At 36.5% G+C, this 21434-nt stretch overlaps 1 pseudogene; it reads right to left on the reverse strand.

The window, feature by feature from the left end:
• Positions 1 to 14865: 14865 nt before the first annotated feature.
• On the reverse strand, positions 14866 to 15634 carry LOC122899173 (annotated as a pseudogene).
• Between the last annotated feature and the right edge of the window lie 5800 nt (positions 15635 to 21434).

Genomic DNA, 21434 nt, shown 5'->3' on the forward strand with positions numbered 1-21434 from the left:
CCTGCAAGTCTTTATAAGAATTCCAGTGACGGAGGGTTCTCCAGATTACCTTCAAAAGTACCCTATGGGAAAAGAGTAGCTTTAAATGCTTAGCAAGCCAAAAGAGGTCTAACTCTTGACAACCTGGATAGAACCAGTCAAGTAAGATTCAGGAGTCATTACTTACCACCTGTTAAGTGGCTGAGGAGAGACAGAGCACAGTCTCTACAGGCAAATAGATACAGGGAGATAATGACCATGCCCCCTTCTACCTGCTCACCAACCTGGCAACAGGACCAAGCTACAGAGTGGACAGGTCTTGAATGAAGCTGGAAATTTTGATTACCTAGGACTGAGCATATTAATTACTGATTGATACTTTTCACTAGAATTTATTGAGTGTCCAGAAAAGTTACTGCAATCTTTTTTTATTAAATCCCATACAGAGAGAGGTCCAATCAAGTGGGCTTACTCAGACATTAAAAAAAGGATATAGCTGTTTTCTGACTTTAACTTATGAGTTTTAGCTCAACCTAACAGTTATACCTACGTGATAACTCCAGTTGCTTAGCATAGCATTCAAGGTCTATAGAAAGTGAAACTTGCTTGCTTCCCCTGTTTCATGCATTACCCAAAGCATTCTTCTCTCTTTTATTTTAGATGTATGTGCAACCCCTAGATGCCAGACAATTTTATGAGTCTGTTGTATGTTTGAGGTAGTTGCTGAGTGAAAATATCCATCTCATTGCTAAAATATAAAATTTTCAAAAAAAATTTTTGCATTGTTGTCATGAAAATATAAAATGAACCTGAGAAAAATGTATATATGTATAAATATAAATATATATGTAATATATTATATATAATGACCACTGGGCCTGTGTACACACACAAACACACACACACACACACACAAACAGACATGGTATCAACTTAGGAAACTGAAATAAGTTTGCATATATTCAAGTCTAGTTAATATCCCAAATTCCACAAAGTGATAAAATGCAATATTTAGGGTTATCATTTGTGTTGGATGGAAATAAATTCTGTCTTTACTGAGGAAAAATTCATTTTCATTCCTTTGAATGAATCATTTGTGTGACTCTTAGTTTTCTAGAAGTTAAGCCCCTATTCCTTAAGAATTGAGAATAGCCTGGTGAATAGGAAGTCAACCAAAGGTACACAGCTCTGACCCACTAAATATCACTCAGCACTTCTCTGAAAGGGAAACCCAAAATCTTTCTTTATTTCCATGCTTTATTTCCAGGTCTTGGGCAATTTTTGTGATACCATTACTTTCCCAGTGAACTCTCACTCATCTGTCAATACACAGCCCAGTTGCCATCTCCTCTATGAAAATGTTTCAACTGCCTCCAGGAAAACTCTTGATCCCAGTTTACCATCTGACTCCTCTATCACCAACACCATACTTTAGATTGAGATGGTAGTTATTTTGTATGTCTTGTTTCTCTTCTTAGTGACAAATAGTGTTCTTGGGATATAAAACCATAGTCAAGTTGCACTTTAATTAGGAATCCTGGTTTAAAGTCTAACTTCATCATTTAGTAGGCATATAACCTCAGGCCAGTTATTTAATCCCTCCCAGTTTAACTGATCTCATCCTTCAAATGAGAATAATGACTAACACAAAGTTGTATCATGAGGAACAAACGAAGTAAAATATATAAGACATTTATTTTCATATCATCTCTCCAAAAATAGTAGCAATAGTAATAAAAGTATCAAGAACATAGAAAATGATGGAAGTGGAAATGAAATTTTGATATACAAGTTTAAACTTGAGCTTTGAGAACTTCTCAGAATATATATTTTATATGTGGTTTGGTATATTTCACTGGACCATAGGAAGATCCTTAAATGTGAGTCAAAAGTGTCAATTTCAAGTCCCACTAAAAGCAGATAGCAAAAAGGTACAAATCATTTACTTTATCAAATTATGTTAATTATAGTAATTCACAAAGCGAATTGAGTTTTTTTCTTAATTTAGCTCCAAAAGAATTTTCTACATGTTTTCTTTCCTGTGTTCTTTTAATTTATAAACTGCACAAAACAAATTTCCTGTAATTGTATTATTTTTAGGGCCTTCCACTTAGGTATTAACACTTTCAAAGGAAAAAAATACTTCTAAATAAATAATTATTAATAAATTAATTATTACTTATTAATTAATAATTATCTTTAGGAAAACATGACTTTTATTTAGTGAGAAATTTTTATTTTAAATTGCATTAAAAAAACATAGTTCTAGGCACAAAGAATGATGCAAGAGAAGTTAGAAACCCTGTGGTTCCTGCAGAGTACTTACGCTAATCTAAACGGGTCCCACAAAAGGAAATACAGCGCTAACAGATCTAGAAAACCTGCTGTATTATTTTTCTTCCAAACCATCAGCATTCTCATTTTGGCAGGAGAATAAAGAAAAAAATGACTGTGTTTTAAAACAGTCAAAATGGAAACCTGTAATATGACAACAAATCACTGGCATTCTTCATGGAGGTTTATCTTCAACCCAGCAGAAGAACCACCACCAAAGTAAATGGAAAACTGACATCAATATGTTCTTAAAAGTGGAATACCACCTCAATACAGTAGTTCAATTCCAGAAAAGTTTTTCAGAGTTGGAGTTTTGGAAATTGAGTCATCTTCTATAAACATTAGGAGGACTAATGATTTAAAGGATTCCATAGTGGGTGCCTGGGTGGCTCAGTGGGTTAAAGTCTCTGCCTTCAGCTCAGTTCATGATCTCAGGGTCCTGGAATCGAGCTCCACATCATGCTCTCTGCTCATCAGGGAGCCTGCTTCCTCTTCTCTCTCTGCCTGCCTCTCTGTCTACCTGTGATCTCTGTCAAATAAATAAATAAAATCTCAAAAAAAAAAAAAAAAGGAATCCATAGTTCAGCCCATTTTGATAATACAGGCATCCAATGGCTTTTTCCTTTCTTCTATTAACTTATATTTTCATAGAACAGAACCAGAAATTGGCTGATCAGGTTTTTTGTTCTGAATACTCTACATTCTCATACTTGAGTTGGAATGCCAGTATATAACCATGAATTCTGTTATCACGAATGATAAATACATCTAACACATTGAGTGCTCACTTTGTACCAGGCAGTGTACCAAGTGCTTTATATGGACTATCTCATTTGATCTATAATGAGGTGTATCTATTTTTATCTTGTTTTATAGAAAAAGAAGTAGAAGTAATTTGTGCAAATGAACTGATGTAGCCTGGATCAGAAAAAGTCAGTCTGATGACAAAGCTAAGTTCTCTGGCCTTATCATCCAACGTAAATGGTAGAGCCCAAAGCTCCACCATCCAGCTTTCCTTATTTTAAAGAGCCTGATAAAATATCAATTTAATACATGAAAAAAATTGTTCATTAAATAGCCAAGATAAAATTCCCCATTTTCAATGGCCCAGAATGAATAAGCTTAATAAATAAAAAATTATTTATTTCTCTTATAATCTTAAAAGGAATTTTAAATGCCCTTCATTGGTAGTGTGGAGGAAGTAATAATTATTTTTAGTTTTTTGTGGAAGGATTTAGGTTGCTTTGACTCTGAATTTGTGTAAGTGGAAAAATGCATTTAGAAAATTGTTACCTACAATTTGGGGGCCAATTTTCAGGTGTAATGACATTTTAGAGAGTAAATAATGGGATGAATATGTGCTTTCTCAAGTAAAACTAACAAGGTTCATAAAGAGGTTAGCTTGGTAGAGTGTTGGGATGTCTCATCAAGACAGTCATGGTTTCTATCTCATTTATATTTCTCATCAGAAATACTGCATAATTATACACTAGCTATCCAAAGGAATAAATTAGAAATCCTAAGGGGAGCAAACTTTCTTTCAAAATAATGACTAATTAACATAATAATAATCTCAGTATTTCAATTCATAATCAAGAGATTCTATTGAGACCCAAAGGGGTTGCAAGCATGAGGTCAAATACTAGAAGTGGTGTGGGTGGGTAAACAGCTTTCAGTGATTGTATTCCAGTCCTTCCCAGATATTTAATTTTTCTCTTTACTAACCCTTCTATGAACTCGTAAGCAAGAAGCACATTACTGTCAGCATTGATGTGACAACAGGACTATAATCCAACAGAAGACAAAACAGTGAGAAACTGTCCAGAGATAGGTTGTAGTTACTGGAGGGATCACTTTGTTGTCTTGGGAGTACAGAGAAACTTAATCTTCTAGAATCCAAATTTTATTTGTCTTTTTAAAGTTTAAAGGTAAAAAAGATGCACTCTAGTGCCCTAAGCCTATAGGCTATAACCTCTGACATTTTTAAATTTTGCCAAAAAAAAAAAAAAAATGAAAAAAAAGAGAAGCTAATAAGAGAACCCATTAATAAATGGAAAAATTCATAAAATGATAAATTTTAAAAAGTGATTAATAGCATTGATATGTGACTGAGTCTATCACATATGATGACCAAAGCATTTTAAACTTTGGAGGATTAACATATTAAAATCAGAGCTAATCTAAGCTCTTTTAATTGCCTTGTCATTTATCCAATTTTTTAAACTGGATAATTTATAAATCAGATTTAAAATTAAACCTTACTTTCAGAGTTGAACCACGGATCTAAGATTAGCAGCTTAAATCAAGCTGATCTTACAAATGTAGAATCTTCCAAACCACAAACTGCTTTTGTTGTTTAATTATTCTACAGGTAAAAGGACTGTAGATGGGTGACTGTGTGAGAAACCACTCTACTTTTCATTTCTCTAAAGATGAAGCCTAAACAATTCTACATCCTTTTTGTCCTCTTAATTTACTCATTGACAATAAGTACATTATCTGTCTTCTTGCTAAATGTAATTCTCAAGCCTTAGAAACTAGGCTTTTTTTTTCCATGCCACAAAAGGCCTTGTCAGTTAGAAACCAATCATTAAGGGCAGAATGGATCCTGCCCCCACCCACCAAGATTGATGAATCACAAAGAGGATGGCTTCACAGTAATCCATTATCTCCAACATATCCCATAACATAACAAAAGGAAAAAGAAAAAAAACTAATGTTCTTTTCATGGATAAAATATCACTAGCTGCATCTTTTTTTTTTTTTCCCCTACATTACACATTCCAAAAAGAAAAGTGAAACTGGAGTGGCATTCTATTCCAAAGCAATGCTAATGTATCTACAATCAAGAAAGAAGAAAAAGAAACAAGATTTTTTTTTTTTTTTATTGTAATTGCAACCAGAGCGTGTTGGGATTCTCAAGTTAGAATGTGCATTGTGGAATAATAAAAGTATTTCCTTTCATCATCACCATCAAAGTACACACAGCTAAGAAACTTGCCATTAGATAAAAGATTAGCAGCAAGACTGATTTTACTGTTTACATGATTAAGTGCCCTTGTGTGGTCTAATGTATGTTGGGAGATGCCTCAGTCTCTGAAGGTCAGACATTGAGAATACAAAGTAACAGTGAGGAAGAAGATAAAAGCTTGCCTGTGGCAAAAACATTTCATAGGAAAAGAAACATCTGGTAGTGACTTTCATATTTATGGGACTAGAATCTATTCCCAAGTACCTTGAGAAAACTCATACACTCATGCAGTTATTAAAATGAAGAATGTCCTCAAATCTTTACTGGGAATATATTCTCTACCCAACACAAAACAATTGTCAGTTAATTTTTACATAACTTAGAAGTATATGTTATTGATCAGAAACAACAACAAAAGTATGGCAATGTGTTTGTATCCAACTGCTTTTGTACAAAATCACCACAGATTTAGTGGCACAAAACAATACAAATTTATTCTATTATGGTTCTGGAGGTTGAGAGTCTAAAACCAGTTGGTCATTTGTACTGTGTTCCTTCTGGAGTCTTCAGGAGGAAATTCTGTTTCCTTTCCTTTTTCAGCTTCTAGAGGCTACTTGCATTTCTTGGCCCATGGACCTTTCTTGACACAACTCCAACTGCTTTCTTCTGCCATCATGACTTCTACTCCTCATTCACCCTCTGTCTCTTTCTTATAAGACCATTATTGGGGCATCTGGGCAGCACAGTTGTTAAAGCATCCAATTCTTGGTTTTGGCACAGGTTGCATTCTCAGGGTCCTGATCTTGGGGTCATGAGATTGAGGCCTATGTCTGGCTCTGTGCTCACATAAAGTCTGCTTAAGACTCTTCCTCTCCCTCTACCCTCCCCTCTGCAGTGTGTGTACCTCTTTCTCTCAAATAAATAAATATTTAAAAAAATAATACCATTATCATTAGACTTGCCTCCTCTTCTGCTCCCAGATTACCCAAAATAATCTCAAAATTTCTGATTTCATCACATCTACAAAATGTCTTTGGTTATATAAGGTAGCATATTCACAGGTTACAGGAAGTAGGACACAGTCATATGGTAGGAGTGTGGAATAGTATTCAGCCTACCACAGGGTATCCTCTGGCCTCCAAATATTCATGTTCATCCCAAACGCAAAATACATTTACCATATCCCAAGTTTCTCCAAAGTATCAAACCATTACAGCTCCAAATCTCATTAAGTCTCATCCATTCAAAAATCCCAAACCTTACCATTTAATTTATCTAAATTTGGTAGGATTGGGAGTCTGAGTTGAATACATCCTGGAAAAAAAATTTCTTTCCATCTATGGACCTATTAAACTTAAAAACAAGTTATCACAATGGTGACAAGCACAGGTTAATAGTTACAGGCACCCAAAACAAGAGAAAATGAAAGGAAAAAGGAGTCCTCGGTGCCAAACAATGTCAAAATCCAACTGGGCCAACCCTGATAGGTTTCCAGGTCTGGGATTGGTCTTTTCTGGCAAGACGCTCTGCCTTCTGGGCTCATCATTCTATCTTCTGGGTTCATAGCTCTACCCTATAGGCCTGCAGCTTCCTCTGAACCATCCTGCCTTTTCATGAAGGGTAGCACATGTTTGCACCTGAGTCATGTTTTTAGTCTATTTTCTTCCTGCAGAATCTTGGAAGTCTGAAAGTCTCCTTTCATTTCATCTCCTCTCTGTCCTTTTCAGTCCAAGCTGACAGTGTTTCTGCTGCTATAGCATTCTAAATGAACTGAGGGTCTTCTGTGTATATCTCAGGGATTCACTCCATTAGATGAGAGAACTCCTCCACAGATCTTTCCTGGATAATCCTATCTCTATTCCCTGCCTCTGCTGAGATGGCTGAAGGGGTCCATGAACGACATGCCTAATCTCCTCCAAGAGCTCTCTGTGTGGGGATACTTTGACCTTTAGATCCATTGGGGGCACTGTCAAGAGATTATCCAGCCAAACCCTTGACTTTATCTCTAGAGTATGCTTTCCTTACAATGAACCCCCTAATGTTAGCATCTTTTACCATTTGGATAGGCTGAGAATCTCTCAAATCAAGTTCTGTTTTCTTTTTGGGTAAGAGATCTCTCAATTGATCTCTTCCCTCTTGGATTTTACTGTCAGCAGCAAGAAGAAACCAAGCCATACCTTCATGCTTGGAAATCATCCCAGCCAAATATCCAAGTTCTTCTTCTATACACTTTGCTCCTAACACAAGTGTAGGACAAATTCTACTAAGTTTTCTGCACTATGTGACAAGAATCTCCTTTCCTCTCGGACTCATTTCCTTCTGAGCCCTCAGCAGAAGTATCTTCAATATTAATACAGCCAGATACATTCTATTTTTAACTAGTTTGGTATTCCCTAAGATGATACAGGCTTGCTGTGTTCCTCATCTCCTTCTGAGCCCTTACCAACAACAGCTATAACAGTCACATTTCTACCAGTAGTCTGTTTCAGGCAAAGTCAGCCTTTTCTATCATTCTCTCAAACTCCTCCAGCCTCTGCTCCTATAGTTCTTCCAAAGCCACTCTTAACACATTTTTAGGGATTTGGTAAGCAGCTCTCTACTTTGAGGTACCAGAATAGGCCTTAGTTTCCTATGGCTGTTGTGACAATTTATTATGGAATAAGAAGCTTAAAACAACTCAAATGTATTCTCTTATAGTTTTAGAGGAAAGAAGCCAAGAACCAAGATGTTGACACAGTTGTCTCTTTCTAGAGGCTTTAAGGGAGAATTTGTTTCTTGGCCTTTCCCAACTCATTGTCTGCCTGCATTCTCCAGCTAGTGACCACTAACCAGACTGACCACTACTTCTTTCTCCTATAGTCACATCCCCTACTCCATGTGGTCTCCCTCAAGGACCACTGTGACTATATTTAGGACCCATCCAGATAAACTAGGATTGTCAATCTTTGCACCTCAGGACCCTTAATTACATCCTTTGATCCATAATCACACTTTTGATATATAAGGTAACAATATTCACAGGTTCTAGAGATTAGGACATAAATATCCTAGAGGGGTGAGGGATATTATTTAGCCTGCTATAAACAGCCAATGAGGACTGCTAAGTGGTGAATTATGAATTATTATTAATGATTTTAATAATGAAATTATTAATTTCATTCATTTCTTTCATTCATCAATTATTCATTCATCATTATTAGCTCCTTCTACATGAAAAATATCATGCTTGATGCTGGAGATACAGAGAGAAAAACACAATTCCCATCCTAAGGAATTTTTAGTGTTGTTTGGAAAGGACAAAAAGATAAAAAATTGAACCTTAGTGGGCGAATAAGAAAAATTTTAACTCAGACTAAAAGAAAAGAATAGGTCAGGGAAGGTTCAGGGATCAGGACTGACATGTGATGAAAAAGTTGAAATCAGCTAGCCAAATAATGGGGCACAGGGTGAGTCCAGGCAGAGGTAATAGTTTGAGAAAGAAATCCTTTTCCTATTTTTTAGTTACATATTTAAATATTTCAGAGAAAACCATAAATTAGAGTTGTGATAAGTATTAAGTAGCCATTTTTTCCCCTCTGTTGATCTGTACTTTTCAATCTTAAAAATATGTAATAGTTCCTATCACCACCCATTGCTGATCAGTCTGTGGTTGGACATGAGAATAAGCAAAATCATCTGGCTAATAATTACTCAGGTTTATTCTCTTTAATATATTGGGGCAGAGAGAAACACAGACTGAGGTTAGCTATTGGCATGCACTGGAGCTGAGATACTCGTAGGTACTACAGTGGTATATAAAAATCACCTATAGACCTGTATAAAAATATAAATTTAGGGGCACCTGGGTGGCTTAGTCGGTTAAGTGTCTGACTTCTGCTGAGATCATGATCCCAGCTTCCTGGGATCAAGCCCTGCATCAGGCTCCTGCTCAGTGGGGAATCTTCTTTCACCTTCCCCTGCTCTTAGGAGCTCTCTCTCCATCTCAAATAAACAAATAACATCTTCAAAAATATATATAAATTCAGAATGCCAGGCATAGTTTCTATCTTGAATTCCCACATAAAAATGGACAAAGTAACTAGACAGCAAAATCATGACGACACAGACAGTATTTCAAAACAAGAGAACACCAAGGAGCCAACGGATATTTGCTGGGGGACCAGTCTGAGGACATGAGCCAAACCTAAGTGGTTTTCCCCCACTGTAATACATGAGGGAACTTAAGGACTGTTGGGTCCCCAATGTTGGGTCCCCCAATAATGGGTCCGTGATTAAAGGAGCAAGACTGATACAAAGCGAAGGTCAAGCAAAGCTTTATTTTGCGCCAAGCATCGAGAATCAAACAGACTGGCTGGGGCCACGCCTCTTACAGAGAGCACGACCCCTCCCTGCCTCACAGAATTTTATAGAGCAAAAGCCATGCAGTTGAGCCTGGCCACACACAGGTGGCTAATGAGATTGCAATACACAGAGAAAGCTGCACAGTCATGCTAGGTCACACACAGGTGGCCAATTGAACTACAGTTCACCCCATAGTAGCTATTTGAATTAGCCTATCACCTTAGTCAGGATGGGCACCCAAAAGGCACCCCAAGGGCGGGGCCCCATACTCCTTGGTAGCTAGGAGACAGTATGCACCCCCACTGATTGAATGTCTCCACCTGACCTGACCCACCCTTGTACTTGGGCTTTGTTACCTGGGACTGGTTTCCCAGACTTGCTTTTTAGTAAGTTCCCCTGGTGGGGGCGTGGGGAGGGTCAATTTAAGTTTTACTGCATAAACAACAAAATGGCAGTTCAACCGGGGTGGGGCCGCTCTGGCTGAATAGGCCCTTACAGGATTGCATAGCAAGATTATCTGAGGAGCTGAAGCAGTCTGTCTCCCTAAGAACTCTCCAACTGACATGCTAGAGCTCCTTTCTGGGATGGGAATCCATATTGAGGAGTAACAACTAACAGTGGGATAAAAATTTATCTCAATAGAACAGAATCAAAGGAAGAAAATAATCCAGTGGGGAAAGCTAACAGAGGCATAAAACCCTACAAAGCAAGCTACCATATATATATTTTTTAAGCATTAAACATACACACACACACACACACAGAGGAACACACACATTCATGCATGTAGAAGAAAATACTCTGTGAAGTTAGACAAGTTACTTAAAACAAGACCCTTTCTGAAAGTAAAGGATAAATAACCTCACCAAAAATAAAAAAAAAAAATTAAAAAAAATTTTAAAAAGAGAGCAAATATAAGTATCACACTTAGGGTCCCAGGATTGAGTTCCACATTGGGCTCTCTGCTCAGCAGGGAGCCTGCTTCCTCCTCTCTCTCTCTGCCTCTCTGCCTGCCTCTCTGCCTGCCTCTCTGCCTACTTGTGATCTCTCTCTGTCAAATAAATAAATAAATAATCTTTTTTAAAAATAAATAAATAAAATAAAATAAGAGTATCTGTCTCCTATGCTGGGAGGTCTTGGCTATTGATATTCACTGTAACAGCTGCTTCCCCCTAATGTCCACATTATTTACTTTGTTATGCAAATATTCAAGTATCTCCATCTTAATATCAACAATAAACCTCTAACCACACTCTTTTTGTCTGTATTTTACTAGTTTAATTCTCAGAAGATGGCATGTTTTCTACTTTTTTTTCCTAGAAGTTCATTGCTTCCTATTACATTTATATGGACTATATTTAGTCCACATATAATAACCATCTGAAAAAATGGTTTATGTCTCCAAATGTATCTTGGTCTATTTTCATGAGAAAATGCGGAAAAAGAAAGGAACCAAGGTTAAATCTAGAATTGATTGCATAGTGAATGAAATGTATTTTTAAACAAATTCAAAGGGGTTAATGGTGAGCTTAATATATGTAATGGTGAGCTTAATATATGTAGGTGAGCCTAATATATGATGGAGGACACAGAGTGAAAAATATTCAAGTAACACATATAAGAAAACCAATTAATCTATACTCTGACTATACAAAAACATAATAAAACATAAATAGGGTAAAAATAATTTCACTATGTGGGGTTTCAAAATGGCTATGACAAATGGCCTCTCAAACTTAATTCCGAGGTGATGACTAAGAATATATATATCATTGCTTGAAAAACATTTTATTAAATTTTAGAGCTTATATTTTTGGTTTATAGTTCAGCATAGTTTAGGTATATTGGCATGAATTATATATAAAACCACCAGTTTCAATATATTAAAACAAAGCACTAGGGAAATGGCAGATTAATATGTAACCAAACAAAAAATTTCATCTGTGATAATGTCAAATACATTTGTTATCAGGGAAATACTCAGGGTAGATGTTAAAACCAAATGATGATATGCGATGTTCCTTCCAAGCCTTAAATTATGCACTGAAGTTGATGAGACTGAGCAGGACAGCCATTCAAAAAAGTATTCAAGAACTTGATGCATAAAATGGATTTCTTGCTATTGTATTTTCTATAATATTGTATTCATTTTCATGAATATGCCTAGAATTTCTTCAATTGCTATAAACAAATGAAAACACAGCTTTCAGAAGACTCTCTCATGGTGAGTTTCTCTGTTATATTCAAAATAAGTTTATAAAATAAATATAATAATATGAAAAGTAAATATAATAATATGAAATGCATGCAAATTTGTGAGTGTAAGTCTTATGCTGGGAATTTCCATTCAGAGCAAGTATGCACATCATGTCTCCTCTGCAGACCTTATCTACTGTATTAGTAAGTTAAGGAGCATTATATCCTAATCCATACTTTTGACCCATGTTATACATTTTGCCTACTGTGCCACTAAATCCTTTGATTTAAAGCCTCATGTGTAATCTGGAAATCTAAATAGGAATTACTACCAACACTGTTCAATTTTATCTCATCTATACTTAAATAGTGGTGCAAAGGCAATTAGGCAGACACTTTGATCAATATTTACAAGCAAACTTGTCCAGTTTGGCTATTATCCTGAAAACAGACATTGAAAATTTGCTTCTTTTCATTTTTATCCTTTCTTTTCTATGATTTTAAATAAAATGTGTAGTTTATTTCATCTGTTCTGACTTTCAATTTTATGCACTCAAAGTAAAAAGCTGTGAGTTTAGTTTTATATTCCCTGAATTTAGAATGAACTGCAACCAGATCCAAAAAGGTATTTTATTCTTCTCCAGTCTGAGAAACATTGATACAATCTCTATATTTGAAAAAAAAAAAAAGATTATAAAAACAAAATATAAATTCTCATTAGTTATTTTAATTTGTAGCCTGTAAAGGTTTCTCCACCTCCTTGGATTTAAAATGAGTCTTCATTCATCAAGATTCCCAATTGGAGCAGCTGGGTGACTGATTTGTTTAAGCATATCACTCTTGATTTCAGCTCAGGTCTTTTCAGATCGCAGGGTCCTCAGATGGAGCCCTGTGTTGGGCTCTGGGCTCAGTGGGCGGTTTTAATTGAGATTCTTTCTTTCCCTCCCATATTGTCCACATGCTCTCTCTCTCTCTCTCTCAAATAATAAATATGTCTTAAAAAAATTTCTAAACATTTTATTAAGTATCTCTCCTCCACAAACCAAACTGACACTAGGATTTGTCAGGTGGTCTAAATGAATTGCATCCCTCACATATAATGAACTAAATCCACTGTGTCTGGAATCGAACATAAAGTTTGGATCTGGTACCTAATGCCTTTCTTTTATCTACTGCTGTATGTCCTTCCTTTAGAACTTCAGAAGAGAGACCATAAATGTGGCTAGTGTAAGACAGAAGTCAGTGTAATCCTCCAAAAGAAAGTTTATTTATTTATTTTATGGCATAATTATTTGCATGATTACTTATTGGTAATTAGCATTTGTATATTTCTTTAAAGGCAGCCATTTTAAGTGCCAACACATTTAGGCTAGTAGAAAGAGGTTAAAACAAAACCCTCTCTTTCAAATTCTCTAGGTCACATCTGATAAGACAAGAGAAGGCAAACCTGATTTGTTCCAATCAGGTTTCTTATCAAAAATTTTTTTCTGGCAAAGATAAACTTGGCTCATCAAAGAAAGAAGATTCTCTGAAGGCTGTTGGTAAACTCACTTTCTTTTGAAAAACATAAATTTTGAGACATGATAGTGCAAAGGGTAAGTTTTTCATTTATAGACTCATTATAGAACATTCATAGACTACTTGTGCTTAGTATTTAATTTCTAATTTATTTTAGAGAACAGAAATTTTGTTCATAAATTTTACTTTGTCTAAATATACCAGTATATGTATGAATAGCACCAGAATTAGGACAATTTGATGTTCTTTTTAAAAATTTTTCTTTTTTCCTTTTTTTTTTAGGGAGGGAGACACAGAGGAAGAGGGAGACAAGCAGATTCCCTGCGGAGTGGGAAGCTGGAGGCAGGGCTCTATCCCAGGACCATGACCTGAGCTGAAATCAAGAGCTGGATGCACAACCAGCTGAGCCACCCAGTCCCTCTGACAATTTGATATTTTTAATGATTCTCTATTGAAACCTGCACACTGGGTCAAAAGGTGAGAACCACAAATTCTAGGCCACTGTAAGTTCTATGCATAGGATTCTCCTCTTTGGAGTCCAGGGATCCGAGTAAGTAACCTCCCCCCATGACCCAGTCCTCAAAAAAAATTTTTTTTCCTCAACAAGTAATCAAATAAAACAGTGCTAAATGGAGAGTTTCTTTTCTTATAGTTAAATCTAGGCGGTCTGAGCCCCATGGTGATATGTCATGTACTGACAATCCCTCAAATCTGAGTATTCCCTGTTAAAGAGTCTATAGGGGTCAATACAATTTTCATAATGATGGTTATCTGATGTCTCAACTGTCTCAACTCTGTCTCCAGCTCCTCTTAGGGAAGGAAGAAGGGCTTCCTTACTTCTAGGATACTTCAGTTTGGCCTTGGTGGAAGCAGAGTTTGAAGAGCCCATGATTTGAGGTCCAGGCATAAGGATACAACTTTCTATGCAAGAATGGCTCAAAGTGCTTTCTTGATTGATGGGTGCAATTAAAAAAAAGAAAGAAAGAAAAGAAAGAAGATAAAAGATAAAAAGAGTGAGAGAGAGGTGGATCAGAGGCATCTGTATCTCCTAGTGTGCTTCTACTTTCTACTACACACCTAATTATGACATGTGAGGACCAAACACTAGTTCCAAATTTTCAGATGACATCTGTCTTCTTAGCATCATGCGCTGCTACAATCTTCTTCTGTTCTAGACGTTTTCCCTCTGAGTGATTTGTCTTCTTAATATGTTTACTTCTGCCCGACAAGATTCAACAACTAGCTCAGTTTTCCACATCTGCATACACTGGCTTGTGTGAAGTGTGTTATAAACCTGTAAATCAGGGACTCCTGGGTGGCTCAGTGGCTCAGTTAAGCATCTGCCTTCGGCTCAGGTTGTGATCCCAGGGTTCTGGGATCAAGCCCCACTTGGGTCTCCCTGCTCTGTGGGAAGCCTGCTTCTCCCCCTTCCACTCCCCCTGCTTGTGTTCCCTCTCTTGCTGTCTCTCTCTGTCAAATAAATAAATAAATAATCTTTAAATAAGTAAATAAATAAATCTGTAAATCGCTCTGATGTCTTTCATCATTCCAACCTTGTCAAAAAACTCAGTACTGTGTTGTTTAATAACTTTGCCATAACTCTGAGAAGTATTTGTGACTGAAGGCAATTTGCCCTCACCTGGGCTACTATTGACTAGGTTGGGAAGAACAAAGGATTTCCTTTTAGTTCTTCCAATTTGGTCTGAAGAAAACGCATTCACTCTAAAGCATGAGTGGGAGTGTTGGTGGCAGAGATGAAGGTGAAGAGAAGGAAGAGGAGATTCTGCACACAGGGGATGCAGGGGAGCTGCTCACGGATAACCTGCTCTCTTCATGTGGCTAGTGTATGTTTCTCTGGAATCTGTACCACCAATAATTCTCTTTCTCCAATCTTTAAGGATCCTATTCAAACTCTGTTCATTAATTTTGCTTGCACAGTCATAAAAACTCAAACGTTTTGAACAAGGCTAATAATGGGTCTGGACTGTTTGGAAAAAAATTGTGCTGCTGCTTTGTGAGTCACCAGGGCTTAAAGGTTTCATGTTATCTTACCTCCTCCAGCAAAACTCCTTCCTTGAATGATCCCTTACAAATAATTGTCCCCTAACATAGTCGTGCTTAGGCTGACACCTCCATGGAGAGGGTCAATCTGGTCCTGGCAAGAAAGGGCAGAGGGAGGCAGAAGAGCCTCTGGTTGACCCATGCCTGTGCTTGGGACTCCTGACTCCTGATGAAGGTGGATCCAGGTTCACACCGACTCACATACAACAGTGTGGGGCTCCCAGCGGTCCCCATAGGTGTCCTATATAGATTTCTTTAAAAGTGTATTTGTATATTATAAATTTATTAATTCAATTTAAGTTTATTTTTTTTTAAGATTTTATTTATTTGACAGAGAGAGACAGCAATAGAAGAAACACAAGCAGGGGGAGTGGGAGAGGGAGAAGCAGGCTTCCTGCTGGATCCCAGGATCTGAGGATCACGACCTAAGCCAAAGGCAGACACTTTGACGACAAAGCCACCCAGGAGCCCCTAAGTTTCTTCCTCTTCTAATAGAGGTTAAACCACTAGGTTAAATCTAGTCTTCTAGTTATTATTTAGATGTCATCTTCTGTAATTCTATTTTATGTTCTTATTTTACTATTTCTTAATAACGTAATTAATCATTTTATAATGTATCACAAATTTTAGAATATAAGAATAGTCCTTCCATACTTACCTTTCAAAAAAGAAAATTTGACCACTTTCAGAGCTTCTCTTACCTTCTGACACTTATGTACCTTTATCATGAAGGTAGAGTCCATTAATATTCACTTTTTTTTTCTTTGTGTCCTATTTTGCTCAAGTAGTCATACCAGTGAAGATTTTTTTAGTCCCAGCTCTGCTATTGGCGTTCTGTATTCCAATTAATTTTTATTAGTCTTTTTGCTATCTTTATGATGTTATTTAATTAAATCCAAATATTTCTTCTCAAAAACAATGATCGTGTTTAGTGCATAGTCCATTACTGGTATAGAACTGTACCTGTGCTTTGAGATAGCAGTCTTACTTAACCCTTGAATGTTCATCATTGATCTTGTGAGTCTTTTTGAGGTATCATGGGACATACTGAGATATAACTTGTACAATGTATATTTATAAGACTAAAGAAAGATCAATTTGGATTAAATAGGAACATGTACTGAGTGAACTAAGTGCTAGGAAAATTCAGAGACAAACAACACTGTTGCTGAATTCAAAGGGGTGGAATTCCACATCTTAAGATGTTAGATCACACCTGCCATTCAAGAATTCAGGAATTCAGGAATTCCTGAATTCCATTCAGCAAAAGGTATTTGGAAAAGTGATTTAATCAGTATCCGTCTGATTGATAGGTTGTTTTACTGTATATTGATATTGAAAATTAAAGTTAAAAATTGTTAATGTCTTTTCATAGTAGTTTACATTTATACATTTTACTTGGAATGTAATGGACCTTTTTGGTTTCTTTCAAGTCCTAATCTTGGGAATTTATTTACTTTAGTTCTAGAATTTTTTTTTCTTTTATTACTATTTAATTTTATTATTATTCTTGCCTATGTATTCATCTCTCTTTATTCTGTGTTCTTCTCTGTTGCTTCCTATTACTCACATAGTACATTCTCATTCTCCATCTTCTCTTGAAATTAAGTATACTTTAAAGATTATCCCAGATTGCCTTCTACTTCATTATTTGATCTTCTTCAGAGACAGTTCTACCATTCCATATTAAATGTTTCTGATGCTGATTTTATATTTTATATCTTAGAAATCTCTTTAGTCTTTTCTGGGTTCCTTGATAAGACCCGGTTTCAGTTTACTGAGTGTTGGTATGAGTTGTTATTTTAAAAAATTTCTAAGAATTCATGTGAAAGTTCTCTTTAGGAATTCATATTACCTTTTTTGTATTTTCTCCTTTTTCTTTGATGCTTCAGAATATTTATTTGTTTCTTTGTTTTAAATTGAGAACAGGTTTTCTTTAAACCAATATGCACTACTAATTAGCCTGCTTACTTCTGGGAAACAGAACTTGAAACAGACTTAAAAGCTCCAATGTTTGGAATGAGGAAGTAGACCGACTTAAGTTTTCTGTACTTGCTTTCAAAACTCAAATGTTTGCACAACACATTCCTGTGTTTCTTTAAAAACTAAAATGCAATTCTTGATTTCATGTTGGAAATTCTGTATCTCAAGAAGAGGATTAACAAATGAATAGAAATATACATATATGTGTTCTTACTGGAAGCTATATGTTAAAATATATAGGAGCACAGTCATAGCCCCAGGCTAGTAAACAAAACAGGCAAACAAAAACAAATTTTCAACAATAGTAGAATGAATAAATAAATTGTCGTATGCCCTTAAAATGGGCTATTAAATATCAGTGCTACTGAATGTACCACTAATGATTCATGTACTCACATATATATGATACTGAGCAAAAAAAAATCCAGATACACAAAACTAAAACTATGGTGATGAGAGTTTGGGTTGTGTCACCTTTGGGAGAAAAGTTGTGACTGGGAGGGAAGACAAAGGCCACTGTTTGGGAACTGGTAATACCCTATTTATGACTCTGGAAAAGGGTTATATGGAAGTTATTGAGAGATATATTGTGACTTGTGCACTTCTTTGTATGCATGTTATAGTCAATAATTCATCTTAAAAATGAGTGGGAAACCACTCATTATCTGTATCTGTCACTAATTATAAGTAACTAATTATATGCCTCATCTGTAATGAATGCCTTATCTAATGATACCATATATCCCATGCCCTAAAACAAGAGTAAGTGTTGTGCCTTAAAGACAGGTTGAGATAATTCTGAGCAGTCAGAAATGGCTTCATAAAGGAATGGACGGTGTAGAGGATTGATGGATGCATAGAAGAGTCAAAGTGCAGGGAGATTACAATTAGTTAAGATGCTGTTGCAACCCTTTCCCTTTAATATCACATGCTAGTATTGAAAGGCTGAGCCCTGTGCCATGGGCCATTCGGTGACTTATAAATGTCTGTCTGCTAAATGTGAGTAATATTGGGCTGAATCTTACCTTTGACAATAAATTGAGTTACCACATGGGGAAAAGAAAATATAAGCTTTTCTGATCGATTATAATAATTATCTTTGGAGAAATTCTGGACATAGGCCTAGGTCTGGGGGATTTAGATTCTTACTAAGTAAAAATACCTGGGGCTAAATGTTGTTTATGTAGTCACGAGCATGTTGGAAATGTGGAAAATGACAAGCATCACAAAAGTGACAAAATAGTTGCAAATTGCATATTGTGAAGATTTCCAGTTCAATGAACTACTAATTGATTTATCTTTGCATTTGTGGTTTTTGATAAAAAGTAGATACAGTGGTATTTTAGAAGTGCAGATGTAAGAAAATATGAGAAGAAAAATTATATGTACCCATGTCTAAGGCAACCTCCCTACTATGGTCTAAATCTATCCTTGCATCTACTGAAACAGCACCTGCCACAGAAGGTCTAATTTTACTTTCAGCAGCATTGCTCAAAGAACAAACAGAGAAACCTAGCAAGTCCACTAAATGTGGACTTCATCAATCAGCTAGCAAACACAACCCTGTCTAAAACAAGTCAATGATGATTTCTATCTATCAGATCGGAAAGCAGAAAATCAAACATAAAGCAGCTCTTGGATTTCAAGAGGAGCGAGTTATCTGAGGCCACCTTTCCCCAAGTATTCTTTCTCCCTGCAAAAGATATTATCAGTTACCACAGGGTAGACAACACTGTCCTCTTCGAAGGAATTTGGAAAATGATGTCACTGACAACAGATAAACTGTGAAATGCAAATGAGGGAGGGAGCAGATGTAGTAGCAAAAAAAGAAAAGTATCATTAAAAAAAGAACTTCAAAATTAATTCTTACCTCATGTAGCTGTGACAAATGAGAAGCCGTGGAGGGGAGATAAAGAAGGAGACCAGTGTGCTGAGACTGGATATGGGGAGACAGTCACATCAGCAGAAAGCCCTGCCCCCGTGTCATTCTTATTCCTTCTTCCTACTTCCCAGCTTTGGCACCCTGTGCAAATATGCACCTGCCTTACATATTTCCACAGATTTTCTCCACATTCCAGAGAGGCTTGGAAAACTCCCCGGAAAGGAATGGTGCGGCGGTGGTGGTGGAGGGGTCGTCTTTTCACTTACTCACAGTGGGCAACCTAGTTAAACAAACTTGTTTTATTGCAATCTCTGGTTGCAAGTCAACAAAAGCAAATGACATGGATATGAAAAAATGGAATGGATCAATGTGGGAAAGAAAGGACACCACATGCATATTTAGTGAAAAATTTCTAGAATACTACATTTGAAACCACCACAAAATTAATTTCTAGATTTTCAAGTCAAAAACTACCGAATCGCTGGCATTCTATAAACCAGAACACATCTCTCTTTGGTGGCTTCAGTCACCCAGGTAGGTCATTCAGGTCAGACTGAAGGCCATGGAACTTCACTTTTTAGCACACAGTATAATTCTTACCCATTCAAAGCAGAGACTTTCAGGGCAGAAGGAAGGAAAGGGAAGGAAATACAGTAATATGTTTTCATTTTGTTTTGTTGGAGTGGTTTGTTCTCAAGCGTCTGTACTCAGCTGGATTTAAAAATACAAAAACAAAAAGACAGCACAAGACTAGAGACTCAGGGAGTAAGAAAGAGAAATGCTCATACTGTTTTTTGTTTTGGGTGGGGGGAACCTACCTTCCATTCATCCGCAGGACCTACAACAGATAAAGGAAGCTAGTGCTCAACATATACCATCTATGAGGCAACACATCTAGGCTTGTTCAGTATGCACTGGCTGTGTGAGCTTAGGCAAGTCATTTCTCCCTCTCAACTTTAGCATACCCTTTGTAAAGTGTGGTTGGTAATAATACCCCTTCCTGGGATTATTTCAAGAATGTAATTAGATAATGCCTATGAAAGCACTTTGTGAACTCTAAAGTGCTCTGCAAATATGAGGGAATAAAAGATTGGAAAGCTGCCTCTGGGTGGCTCCTTCTCAAATATGCCCAGATATTAACATTTCAGTGGAGAAAAAGGAGTGCTAATATTTCTCATTGGCACTTTTCTACTGCAGAAGGAAGTAATCTGAGTAGAAGGAATATATTTTTCCTTGAGACTCAATAAAGCTATTTTCATTTTAATTGGAAAATTGTGGCACGTAAACGTTTTTATTTTCCCTGAATTGACCCTTTTGGGGAAAAAAAAAAAAATTAAAAGTTGCTCACAGCTTGTCTAATGGAAAAATCTGAAAGACTGTCCCAGTCTTGCCATCACCTCTGTCTGTGTGACCTTGCACAGGTTACTGCTCTTCCCATCAATCAGTTCTGTACAACAAATATTTATATAGCCCTGAATATATGCCAAGCTCAGGGCCAAGCTCAGCCTGAGGAACAAAGAAAAGAGCAAATGACATAGTCCTTCACACCTAAGAAGTTTACAATTTGACAATTGGTTTTATCTCCCAAACGGAAGTGGTAATCACCGTGTTACCCACATGTCAGGCTTGTTATGAGGATGAAAAGCTAATGCTTGGCAAAAGTGAAAAGTGGTGCATAAAAGCAGAGTGGTATTACTACGAGATATAAAACCATCAGCAGCATATAGATGGTTAAAGAATGCTTAGCAGACAAAGGTGGAAAAGGGATTAATATTTAGAGAGCTTCTGCCCCATATACACACAGAGATCTACATATATCATTTCATCCATACAACAGACTAGTTAAGTGGGTATTAACTGCCGCTTTTGACCAACGGGGAAATTGAGACTTCTATCCATTAAAAGGACACAGCTAACAAATCAGAGCCACGGAAAAACTCTACAGAAACTGTTGGTGTAAACTGCATCGCTTCAGAAATCCACAGAGATTTTCACCAGGGAAAGGAGTTGTCAAAATTTCACAAGCAGCATAATCAGCTGTAAAAATGGCTAAAAACAGTTTTTCAACTTATTAAAAAAAAAAAAAAAGGCATTTGAAGGAAAGGAACAAAATGCACTAACTTAATTAATATGCCAACATAAAGGAATCCAAAAACATCACTATCCTTT

Source organism: Neovison vison, chromosome 2 (assembly GCF_020171115.1).
Source record: "Neovison vison isolate M4711 chromosome 2, ASM_NN_V1, whole genome shotgun sequence".
NCBI lineage: Eukaryota > Metazoa > Chordata > Mammalia > Carnivora > Mustelidae > Neogale > Neogale vison.